This window comes from Manis pentadactyla, chromosome 5 (genome assembly GCF_030020395.1).
Source record: "Manis pentadactyla isolate mManPen7 chromosome 5, mManPen7.hap1, whole genome shotgun sequence".
Lineage (NCBI taxonomy): Eukaryota > Metazoa > Chordata > Mammalia > Pholidota > Manidae > Manis > Manis pentadactyla.
The window spans coordinates 112296115-112316926 of NC_080023.1; the positions used below are offsets into that span (position 1 = coordinate 112296115).

The window sequence follows — 20812 nt, forward strand, 5'->3', positions numbered from 1 at the left end:
ACATGGTATAGACATAGTAACAAACAGAACAGCACAGAAAATCTAGAAATAAATTCAAGCATTTATGAGTATGTGGTATATAAAAGAAACAATGAGAGAGGAGATTAAAGATGGTGGCGTGAGAGGAGAGACAGAGGCTTCCTCCTAAAACTGGATACAATTAGAAAATTTAATTGGCGCAACTAATCCTGAGAGAGCAACAGGAAAGAGGACTGCGTCAGACTGCACACCCCTGGAGAAAAGAGCAGACTTCACCAAATGGGGTTCCGTACCAGAGCTGTGGCTCTGCGGGACCCGAGCCCCTCCCCCACCCCAGCTCACCAGCAGGAGGAAGAGAAACGGAGCAGGGAGGGAGGGGAAGGCTTGAGACTGCTCAATACCTAGCTCAGGAGATCTGCAGTGGGAGCACAAACCTACATTTCATGGTGCTTTCATGAGACTCGCATGACTACTGGGTTGGAAAGTTAATACAGGCAGAGTTCCTGGGGAGACTGGGACTCCGGCTGCTTGTGGAAAGCAGGGATCCATATCTGGCTGCTCTGGGACAAAAACTTATACCTGTGTGCCTGGCCCACTGGCTCAGGCAGTGGAGAAAGGCACAGCAGCCGGAAGGTGGGGAACAGCTCTTTCCTACCCCAAGTATCACTCCCCTGCGACCCCCAACATTGCTTAAAAGGCTCAGCAGCTCCAGAATAGAGCTTCTGGACACTAGCATATACAAACATAAAACGCCAAAGGAACCTTGTCCAGAGTAAAATTGTTAATACAACTCCCTAGAAAGATTTAAATGATATGGACCTTGTGACTCTTCCTGAAAGGGAGTGCAAAATAAAAATCATCAACATTTTAATGGAGGTACAGAAAGACATACAAGAACTCAGGAATGAATTCAGGTCAGAAACCCAATCTTTAAAGAACACGATGGAGGGTATTAAAAGCAGGTTGGATATGGTGGAGGAGACAGTAAATGAAATAGAAACTAGAGAAGAGGAATACAAAGAAGCTGAGGCACAGAGAGAAAAAAGGGTCTCTAAGAATGAAAGAATATTGAGAGAACTGTGTGACCAATTCAAGCGGAACAATATTCGCATTATAGGGATACCAGAAGAAGAAGAGAGAGAGAAAGGGATAGAAAGTGTCTTTGAGGAGGTAGTTGCTGAAAACTTCCCCAACCTGGGGAAGGAGATAGTCTCTCAGGCCATGGAGATGCACAGATCTCCCTACACAAGGGACCCAAGGAGGACAACACCAAGACACATAGTAATTAAAATGGGAAAGATCAAGATGAGGACAGATTGTTAAAGGCAACCAGAGGCAGAAATAAGATCACATACAAAGGAAAGCCCATCAGACTAACATCAGACTTCTCAGCAGAAACCTTACAGGCCAGAAGGGAGTGGCATGATGTACTTAATGCCATGAAGCAGAAGGGCCTGGAACCAAGATTACTTTATCTGGCAAGATTATCATTTAAATTTGAAGGAGGGATTAAACAATTTCCAGATAAGCAAAAGCTGAGAGAGTTTATTTCCCACAAACCATCTCTGCAGTCTATTTTGGAGGGACTGCTATAGATGGAAGTGTTCCTAGGGTTGGATAGATGTCACCAGAGGTAGTAAAATCATGGTAGGGAAGGTGGAGCAGCTGATTGCAAGGCAAATGCAAAATTAAATTGACAATCTGCAAAGCCAATAAAGGGATAGAGAAAAAGTACAGAATTTGATACCGAATATATAAAGAATGAAGGAGGAAGAAAAAGGAGGAGAAATAGAAAAGAACCTTTAGATTGTGTTTGTAACAGCATACTAAGTGAGTTAAGTTAGACTTAGATAGTAAGGAAAGTAACCTGGAACCTTTGGTAACCACGCATCTAAAGCCTGTAATGGCAAAAAGTACATACCTATCAATAATCATCCTAAATGTAAATGGACTGAATGCACCAATCAAAAGACATAGAGTCATTGAATGGATAAAAAAACAAGACCCATCTATATGCTGCTTACAAGAGACTCACCTCAAACCCAAAGACATGCACAGAATAAAAGTTAAGGGATGGAAAAAGATATTTCATGCAAACAACAGTGAGAAAAAAGCAGGTGTTGCAGTACTAGTATCAGAAAAAATAGACTTCAAAAAAAAGAAAGTAACAAGAGATAAAGAAGGACATTACATAATGATAAAGTACTCAGACCAACAAGAGGATATAACCATTATAAATATATATGCACCCAACACAGGAGCACCGGCATATGTGAAACAAATACTAACAGAACTAAAGGAGGAAATAGACTACAATGCATTCATTTTAGGAGACTTCAACACACCATTCACTCCAAAGGACAGACCCACCAGACGGAAAATAAGTAAGGACACAGAGGCACTGAGCAACACACTAGAACAGATGGACCTAGGAGACATCTATAGAACTCTACACCCAAAAGCAACAGGATACACATTCTTCTCAAGCACACATGGAACATTCTCCAGAATAGACCACATACAAGGCCACAAAAAGAGCCTCAGTAAATTCAAAAAGATTGAAATCCTACCAACCAACTTTTCAGACCACAAAGGTATAAAACTAGAAATAAATTGTACAAAGAAAGCAAAAAGGCTCACAAACACATGGAGGCTTAACAACACACTACTAAATAGTCAATGGATCAACGACCAAATTAAAATGGAGATCCAGCAATATATGGAAATAAATGACAACAACAACACAAAGCCCCAACTTCTGTGGGACGCAGGGAAAGCAGTCTTAAGAGGAAAGTATATAGCAATCCAGGCATATTTAAAGAAGGAAGAACAAACCCACACGAATAGTCTAACGTCACAATTATCAAAATTGGAATAAGAAGAACAAATGAGGCCTAAAGTCAGCAGAAGGAGGGACATAATAAAGATCAGAGAAGAAATAAACAAAATTGAGAAGAATAAAACAATAGAAAAAAATCAATGAAACCAAGAGCTGGTTCTTTGAGAAAATAAACAAAATAGATAAGCCTCTAGCCAGACTTATTAAGAGAAAAAGAGAATCAACACATATCAACAGAATCAGAAAGGAGAAATGAAACATCACAACGGAACCAACAGAAATACAAAGACTTATTAGAGACTACTATGAAAACCTATATGCTAACAAGCTGGAAAACCTAAAAGAAATGGACAACTTCCTAGAAAAATACAACCTTCCAAGACTGACCAAGGAAGAAACACAAAATCTAAACAAACCAATTACCAGCAAAGAAATTGAAGCAGTAATCAAAAAACTACCCAAGAACAAAATCCCCGGGCCAGATGGATTTACCTTGGAATTTTATCAGACATACAGAGAAGATATAATACCCATTCTCCTTAAAGTTTTCCAAAAAATAGAAGAGGAGGGAATACTCCCAAACTCATTCTATGAAGTCAACATCACCCTAATAATAAAACCAGGCAAAGACCCCACCAAAAAAAAAAAATTACAAACCAATATCCCTGATGAACGTAGATGCAAAAATACTCAATAAAATATTAGCAAACCGAATTCAAAAATATATCAAAAGGATCATACACCATGACCAAGTGGGATTCACCCCAGGGAAGCAAGGATGGTACAACATTCGAAAATCCATCAACATCATCCACCACATAAACAAAAAGAAAGACAAAAACCACATGATCATCTCCATAGATGCTGAAAAAGCATTCGACAAAATTCAACATCCATTCATGATAAAAACTCTCAGCAAAATGGGTATAGAGGGCAAGTACCTCAACATAATAAAGGGTATATATGATAAACCCACAGCCAACATCATACTGAACAGCGAGAAGCTGAAAGCTTTTCCTCTGAGATCGGGAACAAGACAGGGATGCCCACTCTCCCCACTGTTATTTAACATAGTACTGGAGGTTCTAGCCACGGCAATTAGACAAAACAAAGAAATAAAAGGAATCCAGATTGGCAAAGAAGTAGTTAAACTGACACTATTTTCAGATGACATGATATTGTACATAAAAAACCCTAAAGACTCCACTCCGAAACTACTAGAGCTAATATCGGAATTCAGCAAAGTTGCAAGATACAAAATTAACACACAGAAATCTGTGGCTTTCCTATACACTAACAATAAACAAATAGAAAGAGAAATCAGGAAGACAGTTCCATTCACAATAGCATCAAAAAGAATAAAATACCTAAGAATAAACTTAACCAAGGAAGTGAAAGACCTATATCCTGAAAATTATAAGACACTCTTAAGAGAAATTAAAGAGGTCACTACCAAATGGAAACTCATCCCATGCTCCTGGCTAGGAAGAATTAATATCATCAAAATGGTCAACCTGCCCAAAGCAATATACAGATTTGATGCAATCCCTATCAAATTACCAACAACATTCTTCAACAAACTGGAACAAATTCATATGGTTCAAAAATTCATATGGAAACACCAAAGACCCCGAATAGCCAAAGCAATCCTGAGAAAGAAGTATAAAGTGGCGGGGATCTCACTCCCCAACTTCAAACTCTACTACAAAGCCATAGCAATCAAGACAATTTGGTACTGGCACAAGAACAGAGCCACAGACCAGTGGAACAGATTAGAGACTCCAGACATTAACCCAAACATATATGGTCAGTTAATGTTCAATAAAGGAGCCATGGACATACAATGGGGAAATGACAGTCTCTTCAACAGATGGTGGTGGCAGAACTGGACAGCTACATGTAAGAGAATGAAACTGGATCACTGTCTAACCCCATACACAAAAGTAAATTCAAAATGGATCAAAGACCTGAATGTAAGTCATGAAACCATAAAACTCTTAGAAAAAAACATAGGCAAAAATCTCTTGGACATGAACATTAGTGACTTCTTCATGAATATATCTCCCCGGGCAAGGAAAACAAAAGCAAAAATGAACAAGTGGGACTATATCAAGCTGAAAAGCTTCTGTACAGCAAAGGACACCATCAATAGAACAAAAAGGAACCCTACAGTATAGGAGAATATTTTCGTGAATGACAGATCCGATAAAGGGTTGTCATCAAAAATATATAAAGAGTTCACGCACCTCAACAAACAAAAAGCAAATAATCCAATTAAAAAATGGGCAGAGGAGCTGAACAGACAGTTTTCCAAAGAAGAAATTCAGATGGCCAACAGACACATGAAAAGATGCTCCACATCGCTAGTTATCAGAGAAATGCAAATTAAAACCACAATGAGATATCACCTCACACCAGTAAGGATCGCTACCATCCAAAAGAAAAACAACAACAAATGTTGGCGATGTTGCAGAGAAATGGGAACCCTCCTACACTGCTGGTGGGAATGTAAATTAGTTCAACCATTGTGGAAAGCAATATGGAAGTTCCTCAAAATGCTCAAAATTGACTTACCATTTGACCCCGGAATTCTACTTCTAGGAATTTACCCTAAGGATGCAGCACTCCAGTTTGAAAAAGACAGATGCACCCCTGTTTATCACAGCACTATTTACAATAGCCAAGAAATGGAAGCAACCTAAGTGTCCATCAGTAGATGTATGGATAAAGAAGATGTGGTATATATACACAATGGAATATTATTGAGCCATAAGAAGAAAACAAATCCTACAATTTGCAACAACATGGATGGAGCTAGAGGGTATTATGCTCAGTGAAATAAGCCAAACGGAGAAAAACAAATACCAAATGATTTCACTCATCTGTGGAGTATAAGAACAAAAGAAAAACTGAAGGAACAAAACAGCAGCAGAATCACAGAACCCAAGAATGTACTAACAGTTACCAAAGGGAAAGAGACTGGGGAGAATGGGAGGGTAGGGAGGGATAAAGGCAGGGAAGAAGAAAGGGGGTATAATGATTAGCATGTATAATGTGGGGGGTGGGGGAAAGGGGAGGGCTTTGCAACACAGAGAAGACAAGTAGTGATTCTACAACATCTTACTATGCTGATGGAGAGTGACTGTAATGGGGTGTGTGGGGGGGAACTTGGGGTAGGGGAGAGCCTAGTAAACATAGTGTTCTTCATGTAATTGTAGATTAATGATAACAAAAAAAAATTTGTAAAAAAAAAAAAAGAGAGAGAAATTAAAGAATTAAATAATGAAAAAAAAAAGAAAATGATAACTGAATGAAGAAAATACTGCTTTCAGTTAATTCTGTTGGGTAACAAAATAAACTTAGATTATAGCACATACTAAATGGGAAAATAAATTACAGATGGATTAAAGATCTAAATTTTAAAAAAATTTAACAATTATTGAAGGAAAATACACTATTGACATTGGGATAAAGAAAGCTTTCTTAAACTCCCCAATTTCAGAGGCTTTTGCCTATTTTGTTTGCCAACATTCCAAGCAGTACCTAGCATACTTTCACTCAGAATACATTTTCTAGCTGGAAGACACCAGGAGTAAACCTAAAAATTGAAGGACTGACATATTTTTACAATATACAAATTTCAAACCTCTATATAGCTAAAAGTACCATAAAGAAAGTTAAAAGGCCAGCAACATTTTTAACATGACCAAAAATTCAGTATCTATCATAAAGTGTGGGGAAATACTCAAACATAAGGAGATGCACAAGGATGTGCAGTGCATATTTTACTATGTTAAGAATAGGAAAAACGTCTATTAATAGGATAAATGAAAAATAATACAACAGTATCCCTTATGTAGTTCAAGGGAATTAACATGATTTACATACATCAATGTGAACATATGAGAAAAACAAAGAGGTTACTTTTAGTAGTAGAGGGTAGGGAAAAGGACAAAGGGGAGGAGTGAGAAGGTCAAAGGGATTTTTAAGTGTATGTCTAATATTCTGGTTTTTTGAAGGGTAAAGGTATTCATGGTTACACATGTCATTAAAATTAATGAAAAAACTTAATTCAAAAAAACCTTTGAATTCTAAAGTTTCACTTAACAAATTTTCAACCACTTAACTCTATAATAAACACTTGTTTTCATACTATGTATAAGGGCCCACATTAGGCAGGGTAGGTAATACAAACACGAACAATTCATGGTCTTTACCCATAAGGTCAACTATAGGATTGTTAAGAGAGAAAGGCAAATAAACAATAGGAATAAGAATAAAGACATACTAAGAGAGCAGAAAAAGATGGCAGATAGGAGGATCCTGACCTCACCTCCTCCCACATAAACACCAAGATCAATCACATGTAATGCAACTCACTCTGAAGACTGGCAGAACAGGTCTTCCATAGCTATAGGCATAAAGAGAAGGCCACAAAGAGAAAGGTAAAAGAGGCAGAGATGCCCTCAAGATATGAAGCCCACCCCCTTACATGACAACCCACAACCACAGGCTCAGAGGATCAAGGGGATCAGATCAAGCCCCACACTGGGGACCCCTGGCCCTGGGCACCTGGACTGGGAGGAAGAGCCCCAATAAAGTCTCGCTTTGAAAATTAGCAGGACTTAACTCTAGGAGAACTGGAGGGCTACAGGAAACCAAGTCTCTACTCTTAAAGGGCCAGTGTGTTGTATCGGTCAGTCTGAAACCTAGCACAGAGCAGCAGTCTGAAAAGTAATTTGGTTATATGTGAAGGAGATTTATACTAATTTTAGGACATGTACTGGAAGCACAGGGATCTGCACAAGCTTTATCCAGGAATGGAAGTACTGATGGGTACAGTTTGTCTTGCTCTCCTTCAGCCTAGTTCACTGGATGCTTGCAGGAGCCAGTCTGACCCTTTCTATCTACCTTGCTAGCACTGCTTGCCCTGTCCCGGTGTTCCCCTGTGGACCCACCCCACCCAGCTCACCTATCACAGCAGGTACCCCTTCAGAGCAACACCTGCCCCACCATACCCAGCAAGCACCCTCAGTTGGGACTGGCATTCCCCCAGTGACCACTGGCTGGCCATACCTGGTGGGCAGCCCTGGCCAGGATCAGAACCTCTCCACAGTTGTGGCCAGTCATTACTGACAGCTGTGCTGAGGGCTACCAGTGTGCTCACAGCATGTGGCCCTGCTACAACAGGAGGGTGCATGCAGCCCACACAAGGGACACAACTGGAGCACCTGGTCTTGTGACCACAGGGATTGTGCTACTGGACACAACAGGATCCACTACTTTGGAAACCAAGAGATGTAGCTGATCTACCTAATACAGAGAAACAAACATAGACAGTAAGACAACATGAGGAGACAGAGAAATACATTTCAAACAAAAGAACAAGACAATATGTCAGAAAAAGAACTAAATGAAATGGAGATAAGCAACCTATCTGAAAAAGAGCTCAAAAGCTCAAACTAGTGGTTATAAAGATACTGACAGAACTTAAGAGAAGAGTGGATGAACTCAGTAAGAACCTCAACAAAGAGAAAGAAAGCTTTAAAAAAAAACTGAGATAAAGAAGAAATAACTGAAATGAAAACTACACTAGAGGAAATAAACAGCAGATCAGGGATGCAGAAGAATGGAATGATACTGTGGAAATAGGGTAATGAAAAGCAACCAATCTGAACAATGAAAAGAAAAAAGAATTTAAAAATGAGAAGAGGTTAAAAGATTTGCTACAACTTCAAGCAGAATACCATGTGCATTATACAGGAGTCCCATAGGGAAGAGAGAAATAGAAAGGGGCAGAAAACTCATTTGAAGAAATAATAGCTGAAAACCCTCCTAACCTGGGGAAGGAAACAGATATCCAGGTCTAGGAATTACAGAGTCAAAAATAAGATGAACCCAAGGAGTTCCACACCAAGACACATAATAATTAATATGGCAAAAATTAAAAACAAAGACAGAATTTTAAAGCAGCAAGAGAAAAGCAAACAGTTATGTAGAAGGGAAACCCCATAAAGCTATTAGCTGATTTCTCAGCAGAAACTGTGCAGGCCAGAAGGGAGTGTGGCATGATACACACAAAGTGCTGAAAGGAAAAAAAACCTACAACAAAGAATACTCTACCCAGTAAGGTTATCATTCAAAATTGGAATATTAAAGTAACACAGTTTCCCAGACAAACAAAGGGTTCATCACCACTAAACTGGCCTTACAGGAAATGTTAAAAGGATTTCTTTAAGTGAAAAAGAAAAGGCCATAACCAGTATAGTATTTTGAAAGAAAAAATTTCACTGGTAAAAGCAAACATATCGTAAAGGTAGTAGATCAATCACTTATAAGGCTAGTATGAAGCTTAAAGACAAAAGTAGTAAAATCAATTATATACAAAAAAATTAGTCAAGGGCTACAAAGAATAAAAAGACACAAAATATATCATATACATAAAATGTGGGTGGGGAACACCAAAATACTGTTTTTAGAATGTGTTTGAACTTAAATAACCATCAATTTGATCTACACATAGGATGCCAGTATGAATCTCATAATAACCCAAACCAAAAACCTATAATAGATACATAATTAATACAAAGAAAGAAATCCAACCATAACATTAAAGAAAGTTATCAAATCACAAGAGAAGAAAGGCACACAGAAGAACTACAAAAACAACAGAAAACTTAATAAAATGGCAATAAGTACATACATATCAGTAATTACTTTATATGTAAATGAACTAAATGCTCCAATCAAAACACATGGGTTAACAGAATGGCTGAAATACAAGAACCATCGATATGCTTCCTATAAGACAGTCAATTCAGAAATTAAGACACATACAGACTTAAAGTGAAGAGATGCAAAAAAGATACTCTGTGCAAATGGAGCAAAATAAAAATAAAATAAAGCTGAGGTCAGAATACTTATATCAGACAAAATAGACTTTAAAACAAAGACTGTAACAAGAGACAAAGAGGGCATTACATAATGATAAAGGGATCAGTACAACAAGAGAGGATATAGTAGGTGTAAATACTTATCCACCCAACATAAAAACAGCTAAATATATAAAGCAAATATTAACAGACATAAAAGGAAAGATTGACAGAATATAATAAAAGTAGGTTTTTTTTAACACCCCACTTACATCAATGGATAGATTATTCAGACAAAATCAATAAGGAAACAGAAGCTTTGAATGTCACACTAGACTAGATGAACTTAATAGATATATTAAGAATACGGCATCCCAAAACAGTAGAATACACATTCTTTTTAAGTGCACATGATACAGTCTCCAAGATAGATCAAAATATTCCAAAAAGAGAAGTGGAAAGAATGCATCCAAAATGATTTCACAAGGCCAGCATCACCCTGATACCAAAACCAGACAAAGACACTATAAAATAAGAAAACAGGCCAATATTCCTGATGAACAGAGATAGAGAAGTCCTCAATAAAACATTAACAAACTGAATTCAACAATACATTAAGAGGAACATTCACCACAACCAAGTGGGATTTATTCCAGGGATGTAAGGATGGTTCCATGTCAGCAAATCAATCACTGTGATATACCACATTAACAAAAGGAAGAATAAACACCATATGATCATCTCAATAAGTGCTGAAAAAGCATCTGATAAAGTTCAACATCCATTCATGATAAAAACTTTCAACAAAGTTGGGATAGAGGGCACATACCTCAACATAATAAAGGCCATATGTGACAAACTCAGCTAACATCACACTCAGTGGTGAAAAGCTGAACACTTTTTCTTCTAAGATCAAGAACAAGACAAGGATGCCCACTCTAACTACTTTTATTTGACACTGTAGTGTAAGTCATGGCCACAACAGGGAAAAAAAATGAAAGGCATCTAAATTGATAAGGAAAAAGTAAAACTGTCACCATTTGCAGATAACATGTTACTATACATAGCAAGACCTAAAGACTCCAACAAAAGCTATTTGAATGAATAAATGAATTCAATAAAGTGGCAGGATAGAAAATCAACATACAGAAATCTGTTGCATTTCTACATACTAATAACAAACTAGCAGAAAGAGAAATTGATAAAACAATCCCATCTACAATTGCATTAAAAAGAATAAAATACCTAGGAATGATTTTAACCAGGGAGTGAAAACCTGCACACTGAAAACTGTAAGACATTGATGGAAGAAACTGAAGAAAATACAAATAGAGGGAAAGATACATTGTGTTCATGGATTAGAATTAATGTTAAAATGCTATACTACCCAAAGCAATCTACAAATTCAATGCAATCTCTATCAAAATACCAATGGAATTTTTCACAGAACTGAAGCAATAATCCTAAAATTTGTATGAAATCAGAAAAGACCCCTATTAGCCAAAGCAATCTTGAGAAAGAAGAACGAAGTAGAATATATCATGCTCATGTATTTCAAACTATACTCAAAGGTATGGTAATCAAAACAGGATGATACTGGCTCAAAAACAGACACATAGATCAGTGGAACTGAACAGAGAGCCCAAAAATAAACCCATGCTTATATGGTAAATTAATCTACAACAAAGGAGATAAGAATATACAATGGGAAAAAGACATGGAAAAAGAAAAAAAAGACACGAGAAAGTATTTCTCTTCAATAAATGGTGTTGAGAACTTTGGAAAGCTACAGGAAAAGAATTAAACTGGATCACCTTTGTACACCATACAAAAATTAAACAAAAAACTTAAAGAACTGAACCAATCCATAAAAGTCTTGAAAGAAAAGAGGGAATAAATATTGACTGCAGCAATTTTGTTCTTGATATGTCTCTCAGGCAAGAGGCACAAAAAGCAAATATTAGCAAGTGGAACTACATCAAACTAAAAAGTTTTGCACAGTGAAGGAAACCACCAAGAAAAGAAAAGGTAACCTATTATATGGGAGAATATATTTGCAAATGATATAGTTAATAAAGGATTAATATATAAGATACATAAAGAGCTCATACAATTCAACACACACACAAAAAAACAAATGAAAAATGGGGAAAGGACCTGAATAGATTATTTTCCCAAAGACAACAACACATGAAAAGATACTTATCACTAATTATCAGGTAAGTGCAAATTAAAAGCACAATATCATCTCATCCTAGTTGGAACAGCTAGTATCAAAAAAAAAAACAAAACAAGAAATAACAAGTGTTGGCAAGGGTGTGGAGAAAAGGGAACCCTCGTGCACGTGCACTGCTGGCAGAAATGTGAACTTGTGCAGCCACTATGGAAAGCAGTATGGAGGTTCCCTCCAAAAATTAAAAATAGAAGTGCCATATGATCCAGTAATTCCACTTCTGGGCATTTACCCAAAGAAAGCTAAAATACTACTTTGAAAAGGTAAATGCAACCCCATGTTTATTGCAGCATTATCTAAATAGCCAAGATATGCAAACAACCCAAGCCCATAAATAGATGAATGCATAAAGAAAATGTAGTATTAGATACAATGGAATATTACTCATATATATATATAATATAATTCAAGTACCACATATATGTATACACAAAATAATGCACAAATTATAAGTATACCACTAAATGAATTTTCACAAAATAAATATACCAGTGCAACCAGAACTCAGATCAAGAAACAGAATTCAAGCAGTCTTCACTTTGCACAGTAGGAACTATGTTAGCATAAATTTTTGCATATTGGTAATAGTGTCTTAATTTTGTGTTTCATTTCTGTGGAAACATTAAATCAAAGCAAGGATACAATTCCAGTACATGCACGATTCAGATAACTTGGTACATGCAAAGTGAAATCTGCCTATATGACCAGCAAACTCAAATCCCCCAGCTGACCTCTTCCAGTCACTACACCCAGTCTTCCAATTGTAACTACTATTCCGACTTCTAACAGTAGAGATTAGTTTAGCCATTTTTTTTTATTTATAAAAATGTAATCAGTATATACTCTTTTATGTCTGTCTTCTTTTGGTCAAATTGTTAATGAGAATTATTCTTGTTGCAAGCAATTTTGGTTCATTCATTTTTATTGCCATATAGTATTTTATTTTATGAGTACACCACAATATATGTATGCTTTCGGTTAAATAAACATTCTTATAAATGATAGTTTGGCATACACATTTCTGAGGGGTATACTTAGGAGTGGAATTGATAACTCATAGGGTATGCATTAGTTAGTTTTAATTGCAATTGTATCAACTTTCTAAAGTGATAGTACAAATTTACTCTCCCCCAGGTAGTATGAGTTGTTCCACATCATACTCAAGACTTGGATTTATGTCTTTCACTTTAGTCAGTGGGTGTGTAGTAGTATGTCATTGTAACTTTAATTTGTATTTATCTGATAAACAGTGAAGTTGAGCACCTTTTCATAAGTTTATTGACCACTGTGAAGTGCCTCATTAAGTCTTTTGCCTGTTTCCTTTTGTTACTGATTTGTAGACATTCCTTATATATTCCAATGAGATTTTGCCACAGTTTGCAAATACATTCTCCCTTTCAGTAGGTTGCCTTTTTCTTTACAAGTGGTGTCTTTTAAAAAACATAAACTCTTTTATTTTGAGAGAGTCTGGCTTATCTGTTATTTACTTTATGATTACTGTTTTTGTGTCCTGTTAACAACATCATGCGTATTGCAATTGATAAAACTTATTTCCCTATGTTTTCCTCTAAAAGTTTTATTATTTTACCATACACATTTAAATCTATAAATAATCCAGAAGTGGTATTTGGGAATAGTATAAACAAGGACCAAGATTCATTTTTCTTCTATATGGAAATATGGCATCTATAGAGCTATTTCTGAAATCTGTTTAGTTGGTTTACTTGTCTCTCCTTAGTCAATATCACACTGTTTTAATTTAAAGCTTTACAGTAAGTCTTGTTATCTGGTAGTATTTCTTTTCCACCTTTTTTGTTCTCTAAAGTTATTTTAGCTCTTTTTGGCCTTTTCCATATAAATTTTAGAAACAGCTTGTCAAGTTCAAAGAAAAAAAAATATCCACTGGTATTTTGATTGGGATTTTTTGTACACAGTTAAGTCTTGCAATCTATGAACATAATACATCCTAACATTTATTTTCTTCTTCTTTAATTTTTATTAGTATTTTATAGTTTTTAAGTCTTAATGAACTTTTCACTAGAATTACTCCTGAATATTGAATGTTTAATCTTGTATGCTATTTTAAATACCATCAATATAAATTTCACTGTCAACTGGATGTTGCTATTTGTGGAAATAATATTAAATTTGTATTTTTGCCTTGTAAACAAAGACACTGCTAAATTCATTTATTAAGCCTGACAGTTCAAAGATTTTTTTGGATTTTCTATATATACAATCTTATTTTCTGCAAATAATGATAGTGTTATTTCTTTTCTAGTTTTTATATCTTTATTCATCTTCCACAGACTTCAATATGACACTGAATATAAGTGATTTTAGCAGGCATCCATGCCTCATTCCCATACTGAGGGGCAACACTTTCAACATTCCACCATCAAGTACAATGCATATATAGAATGCCATACACCATAGCATATTTACAGGGATTAGGACATAAACATCTTTAGGTGTCAATTTTTCAGTCTATGACAATCACTAATTTAATTTAAAAAATCAAAGCTATAATGAGATGTTACTACATATCTTCCAAAACGAGTAAAATAAAACATAGTGAAAAGTCAAATACTGGAAAGTATGCAGGAAAACTGGATCACTTACACATTGCTGGTGAAATGTAAAATGATACTCTGGAAGACCACTGGACAATTTCTTTAAAACTAAATATACAACCTGGCATTTATTATAGAGAAATGACAACTTAAATGAGCATGTTCACACAAAAAGCTGTACACAAAAATTTAGCAGCTTTGTTCAAAGTAGCTCAAATTTGGAAACCAAATGTCTTTAAATGGGTGAATGGTTAAACAAGCTGTGGTACATACTTACCACGTTATATAACTCAAAAACACAAAGGAATTAATTATTAATACATGCAAACAAATGTCCCAGAAATCATGCTAAGTGGGGGAAAAGAGCCAATCACAGGTTCCATACTGTATTGATTCTATTTTACATAATAACATTCTTGAGAAATGACATTTATATGGAGAACAGGTTAGTTTTCAGGGTTCAGGGATTGGAGAGGTGGGAGGCAGATGGCTGTGGCTATAAAAGGGCAACATGAGGGATCTTTGGGTTATGGAGCTATTCTGTATTTTAAATCAATATTAGCATCATGGCAGTGATATAGTACTATATTGTACTGTAGCTTTGTAGGATATTACCATTGCAGAAAACTGGGCAAAAGCTATATGAAATAACTCTATTATTTCTTATAGTGACATATAAAACAATCAATAATTATTTCAACATAAAAATTTAATTTAAAATATTTAAAACTTGTGGAACAGTACTTAAAAGAGAGGTTTATATAATTAATTACATGTATAGGAAAAACAGAAAATATAGAAAAGCAGAGCAAATTAAACCCAGAGAAGGGAAGATGAAAGAAAGGACATAGAAATCAATGGAATAAAAAATAAACATATGATTGGGAAAAACAACAAAGCTAGAAAATTGGTTGTATTAAAAGATCAGTAAAGTTGATAAACTTCCAGCAAGGTGGAACAAGGGAAAAAAAGAGAGAAAACAGATAATGAGGATCAGAAGAAATATCTGACATCACTGCAGATCCCACACACTTTACAAAATGATTATAAGAGGATATTTTGAACAACTTTTCTGCTACTGCTTGCTAAATTAAATCCAAACTTTTCAACTTAGCCATCAATACCCTCCTCTACCATGTTGATAAACCTACCCTTCCTAATGTTATTTTCCATTCCTTCTCTTATACCTGCCAAACACATTATAAAAACTAAAGAATGCTTTATTCCCTAAATAAAATTCCCACTTTCTCATCTCCTTTAACTCATCATGCCCGTGGGTCCATATGTAATGCTCTCCCATCAACCCCCCTTTGGTCCCCACTCAAGTTCTTTCGAAATCCTATCTACTCAAAAGTTCTCATCAGATATGATACATCCTTCAGGAAATGTTCCCTGATCTCTCCAACTGTACCTGACCTCCTTTTTTTCTCCTTAATACCCATATTTTGTATTAATGTTCTTAAGATACAAATAACATACCTTTTACCTAGTTATTTAATATGGGTCTTATCCCTTATCTTTATTAGTCTTTAGGTTACTATGAAATGGTAATTTTATTTTACATACCTTCATATCACTAAAGCCCCTGGCATAGTGCTTTACATAAGCTCAATATATTTTAGTTATGCTGAATTCTGTAAAGACATTGCTCCAAACTATTTTCTAATGATAGCTCATAAAGAAAACAAACATAAGAATGATTAATCAATAAATAAAAGTAATTATAAAAGTTTTAAGGTCCTGAAAATGAATGTAATAAATTAAAACATTAGAAAAATATTTGAAAGAATAAAAATATAGATTCAGCAATCCCTTCTCACTTGCTAGTAAAACTTTTAGAATAAGAGATTGAATTAGTTGACAATTTCAGGCCTAGTAGAAAATATCAGGTAGGGAGAATAAGACTGAAATAGACTATAAATCATTTATAAATATTCTTTTCATATTTCCTAAAAAAATGTTTAACTATAGTAACTAAAAGAAACATTAACAGAATTTTATACATCTTGAATTTTGAATAATGGATACTGTACAATTTCTATTTATTTTGATCCCAAGGTTACCTCCTGAGATGATAATGGTGTATCACAGAAAGAATATCAATAATATTGGATTATAGTTGAATAAGCAAATTTCCTAGACATTCTTCTTTCTCTAATTAAAAACTACACTAAGTATTCTAATTACAATTCTGAATGTTTAATTTTCTACTGCTGACTTTAATCAGTATCCTTGGCTTTCAAATATGAAAATGACATCATTTCCTCCATTCTTTGGAGGAAAACAAAGTAAAGGCTGGCTAGCATTTTGTGAAGGTATTCTTGCACATTTTAGAGGGTTGCAGCAAATCACTTAAGCTTTTGATTCATATCATGAGGAGATTTTCATCATTTATCAATAAAGGTTGATGTATAGCATGAGAAATTGCTAAACTCTTGCAGTTAGACTTTTAAAAGTGCTAAATCATTGATTTTCTAATACCACCATGGAATGGTACAAAATCAACTCTTCAAGGTTTTACCTGAGTATTCATCAGATGGAGAGTCCAGAACTACACCAATACAATAGTCACAAGACACATGATCTATTTAAGTTTAAATTTCATTTATTTAAAATTAAAATTACAGATCTGTCAGTTGTACTAGCTTAATTTCAAGTGCTCAAAAGCCTGTGACTAGTTTCTACTGTATTAGAAGTACAGAATTATATATTTCCATTGTCATAGGAATTTCTATTAAACAGCCTTGGTCTAGAAAGCTAGTAATTTGACTCAACTTGAACAGTACGGGCAGTTTGTTATATATTGACTCATATTAGTTAAACTCATGATCAACAGGACTAGCCTTATTATTCCTTTCAATATAATTTTCAAATAACTATTATTTGCTTATAGTTGGAACCAGCTCCTATACAAAACATGACAAATTCTTTCCTGTCTCAGGGCTTCTTTTTTACCTATTCTTAGACTCATTCTTACTTTCAGTGGAAGCTTGAATGTTACTGACCTTTCCACCAAAAACAGGTCTCAGACTAAACTGCATACACATTAATTTCTATCTCAGTGCCCTGTTTACTTTTTTCATAGGATATCAACATTTTAATTAATTAATTAATATATCTTCCACTGAAGTAGATCCTTTGACTATTTTATTCATAGCTCTGTCCCGAAAGCCTACCTAGCATAGGCAAACAGTCAAGATTTGTTGAATTAATAAATTAATGTTCATTGAATCAATGAATACATTTACACTATGACTGTCTTTCCCCTCCAGAACAAACTCATTGTTCCTTGTCACTATGCTTTTATATTTATTCCTTCCTTCTTCTTCTTTCTAGTTTATGTGTTTCCTTTCTTTCCCAGAAGACTGTCTCAAATTTTTTAAAAATCTAAATTTTGGGTTCTATGGGTAATGAGTAGAGAAGTTCCAGGCTAGAAGAGGGTGATATTTTCAGGAGAGCTTTCAGAGAAAATAAACTTTTTAAAAATATTCCACCCTGTCCTTCCAGCAAGTACAAAGAGAACCAAAACAATAATCCCACCCCTCACTATACACATGTATTAGTGTGGCATACACTATAAAGAAGATTTAATTTGCCTGCATATGAGAAAAGGCAGGTATTTAAGAAAAATATATATATATATAGGAGGAAAGAATTGAGAAAAGAGGGAAATTTTCCACTCACCTTCTTGAATAAAATCTTCTAATATTTGTCTCTACTACAGTGCCCACTACTACACCCTAAGAAAGCAATGTCATGTGAAATACTTTTTATTTACATAGAAAACACAAAATAATCAAAGATAGTAATCACAAAATAATAATAAATTTCACAACTACCCTCAAGGAACATTCAAGAAACTAGCTGTTATTTAAAATATCTTCAGGAGGTTTTACATAATCATAAAGGGAAAATATTTTTTTTTAAATGAGTGAATTATGAAAGTATAATGAACAAATATATTAAATATACAAGCTACTCAACATATTAGAAGACTCTTCCAGTATAAATCCAAAGAAATTATACACCATTAGTTATTATAAAGGTATCATGCATTTACCTAAGAAATAATACTACATAAAAAATTTTGAAGCAATTCACAAAACTTACCTTGATTCAACAGAAGCCTAAATGATCACTGTATAATAATATGCTTAATATGTTTAACTTGTCACTTATAACATGATATAAAATCATATTTAAAGTTCCAACTTGAAATATAAGAAATAAATATCAAACTTCTGCAGTTTTATTTTTCCAATACTAGAAAAAGATTTAATAGAGTATGTGCATTTAACATAAGTCCTTGCAATTTTGTTGTACCTAGTGTGAAAAGGAAGGAGGGCATTTCACTGGGATTTTATCTGGAAAAATAGAACTAAAAAGCATGAATTATTTGTATTTCCCAAGCTGCAGATCAGACTTTTTTACACTTCAACTTTCACTGTATTTCCTAGATAGAGCTCAAATGATGTTGGAACATAAGTAGGAAAGAGGGAAGGAGAGGAAATATATAATTCCATTAATTAACAAAAATTTGTTATCTACCAACAAGAATTATTCACAGAAAAGCTGTGTTCAGAAACACAACTGAACAAACAGGATGAACATAAATTTATGAAGGATTTCTGTTGTATCAATGTCTAAGGTTATAGTAACGAAAGGTCTGAGTCAGCACTCCTGGGTCACATGTACCCTTTGATAATGGTTTCCTCCTACTTCTATATCTTCCTTTACTACAAAACAAATAGGAAAATAAATAAATAAGTAATTCCTTCTGAACATTTTTTCAGAAATTAGAATAATGTTTCTGGGGTAAAGAACACCCAAGGGATACATTATATATGGCTAAAGATGTGGGCCTTATTGATGGAAAGCAGATTAATCTCCCTCTCATGTTCTCATATTGCCTCCCTTCCCACTATTGCAAACCATACAATGAAAGGTGAGACCCACAGGAACTAGTCTTGAGATAGTAAAATGTTCTGAAGAGATGGTGGACTGCAGAGGAACATTAGGCAGTGACAATATACTACCCACTAAAAATAAGAGAGGAATCAAGATTTGATTGTATGACTATACATCAAGGAGCTATAATTTCACCAAAGAGTACACTATTGAGTAAGAAAAGACTTGTCTCTCCTTGGTATGTTAGCATCCCTGTAGGCTTTAATTAATTATAATCACAGTGTCCAAGGCAAGTACATTAAAGGGCTATCCAGAGTCACTGTTTTATTTGGTGAAACTATCTTTCATAATCAAGTCAGCCACAGTGTGCAATAGATATGATACAGTATCAGTCTGAGAGGTCTTCCCAGGCTTTAAAATGAATCTTTGTTTGAAGATTCAGATTTAGGCATATTCTGTAAGACACTAAGCAGAAGCAGAAGAACTTAAGACTCAGCAAAATTTAGAGGCTATTGGGTTATGAAAGATTCTCTATCACCTACCCAGTTAATAGTTCTTAGTTAAGTATGAGCAACAAAAATAACATAAGAAAAATAGTATCATGACTAACATACTGAATAGTGGATGGATAGTTTCAAGACCCTTTGGACTATGAGTTTGGTCTTTGGAAATAAAAACACAGAGCAGTAGGCTAAATGTTGAGTGTATGCTGGAGTAAAAAATACAAGGATAATTATACTCAAGTCAATGAAATAAACTATTCCTTTTGTAATACCTTAAAAACAACTTCATTTTTAATACCTTTAAAATTTTTCAGTTTTAATTACAAGATTAACCTATTTCAAAAGCAAAAATCTTCCTTTTTCATTCAGTAGAGAGCCGTTACTAATCTAGTATCTACTGCTTTTCTTTTAGCATTCTGTAATCAGTCTATCAATATTAGTCAAAAAATTATTTTTATTTTTTAAATTTCAAATTTTGTTTCTGCTGCAGACATTTATTGAATCATCTATTGCACCAACACTACATTGTACTTCACAGAAGACTGGCCAGCCACAGACAAAATAAACCACCACAGACCAGCTTTTGAAGGGTTTTTGGCTTCTTTGCATTCCAACGTTTAGCAAACAGAGCAGTTATAGACTTTTATTGCAAATCTAAGGTTCCATTTCTTTATGTGGCATTCTGGCAAGGGAGATTCACAATTGTATTTTAATAGTCTGTCTAAACTGGAGTCTTCCCACATGTAAATATTTGACTATACAAGTGTGTGCCAGGTGATGAAAGAACTGATAGCTCTCCTGAGCTTGCAGATGATCCAGGCAATCCAGATGATTGCAGGAACCTAGGCAGCCCTACTAGGGAGAGCGCTGAACCACAGGCACCTGCTCTGAGAAGTGGCATCACC

General features: G+C 34.9%; 1 protein-coding gene across 7 annotated transcripts in view; it reads right to left on the minus strand.

Moving 5' to 3' along the window:
• The window catches only part of SCLT1 (sodium channel and clathrin linker 1), a 200934-nt gene that overhangs the window by 158959 nt on the left and 21163 nt on the right, over positions 1-20812 (minus strand). The window lies entirely within an intron of this gene.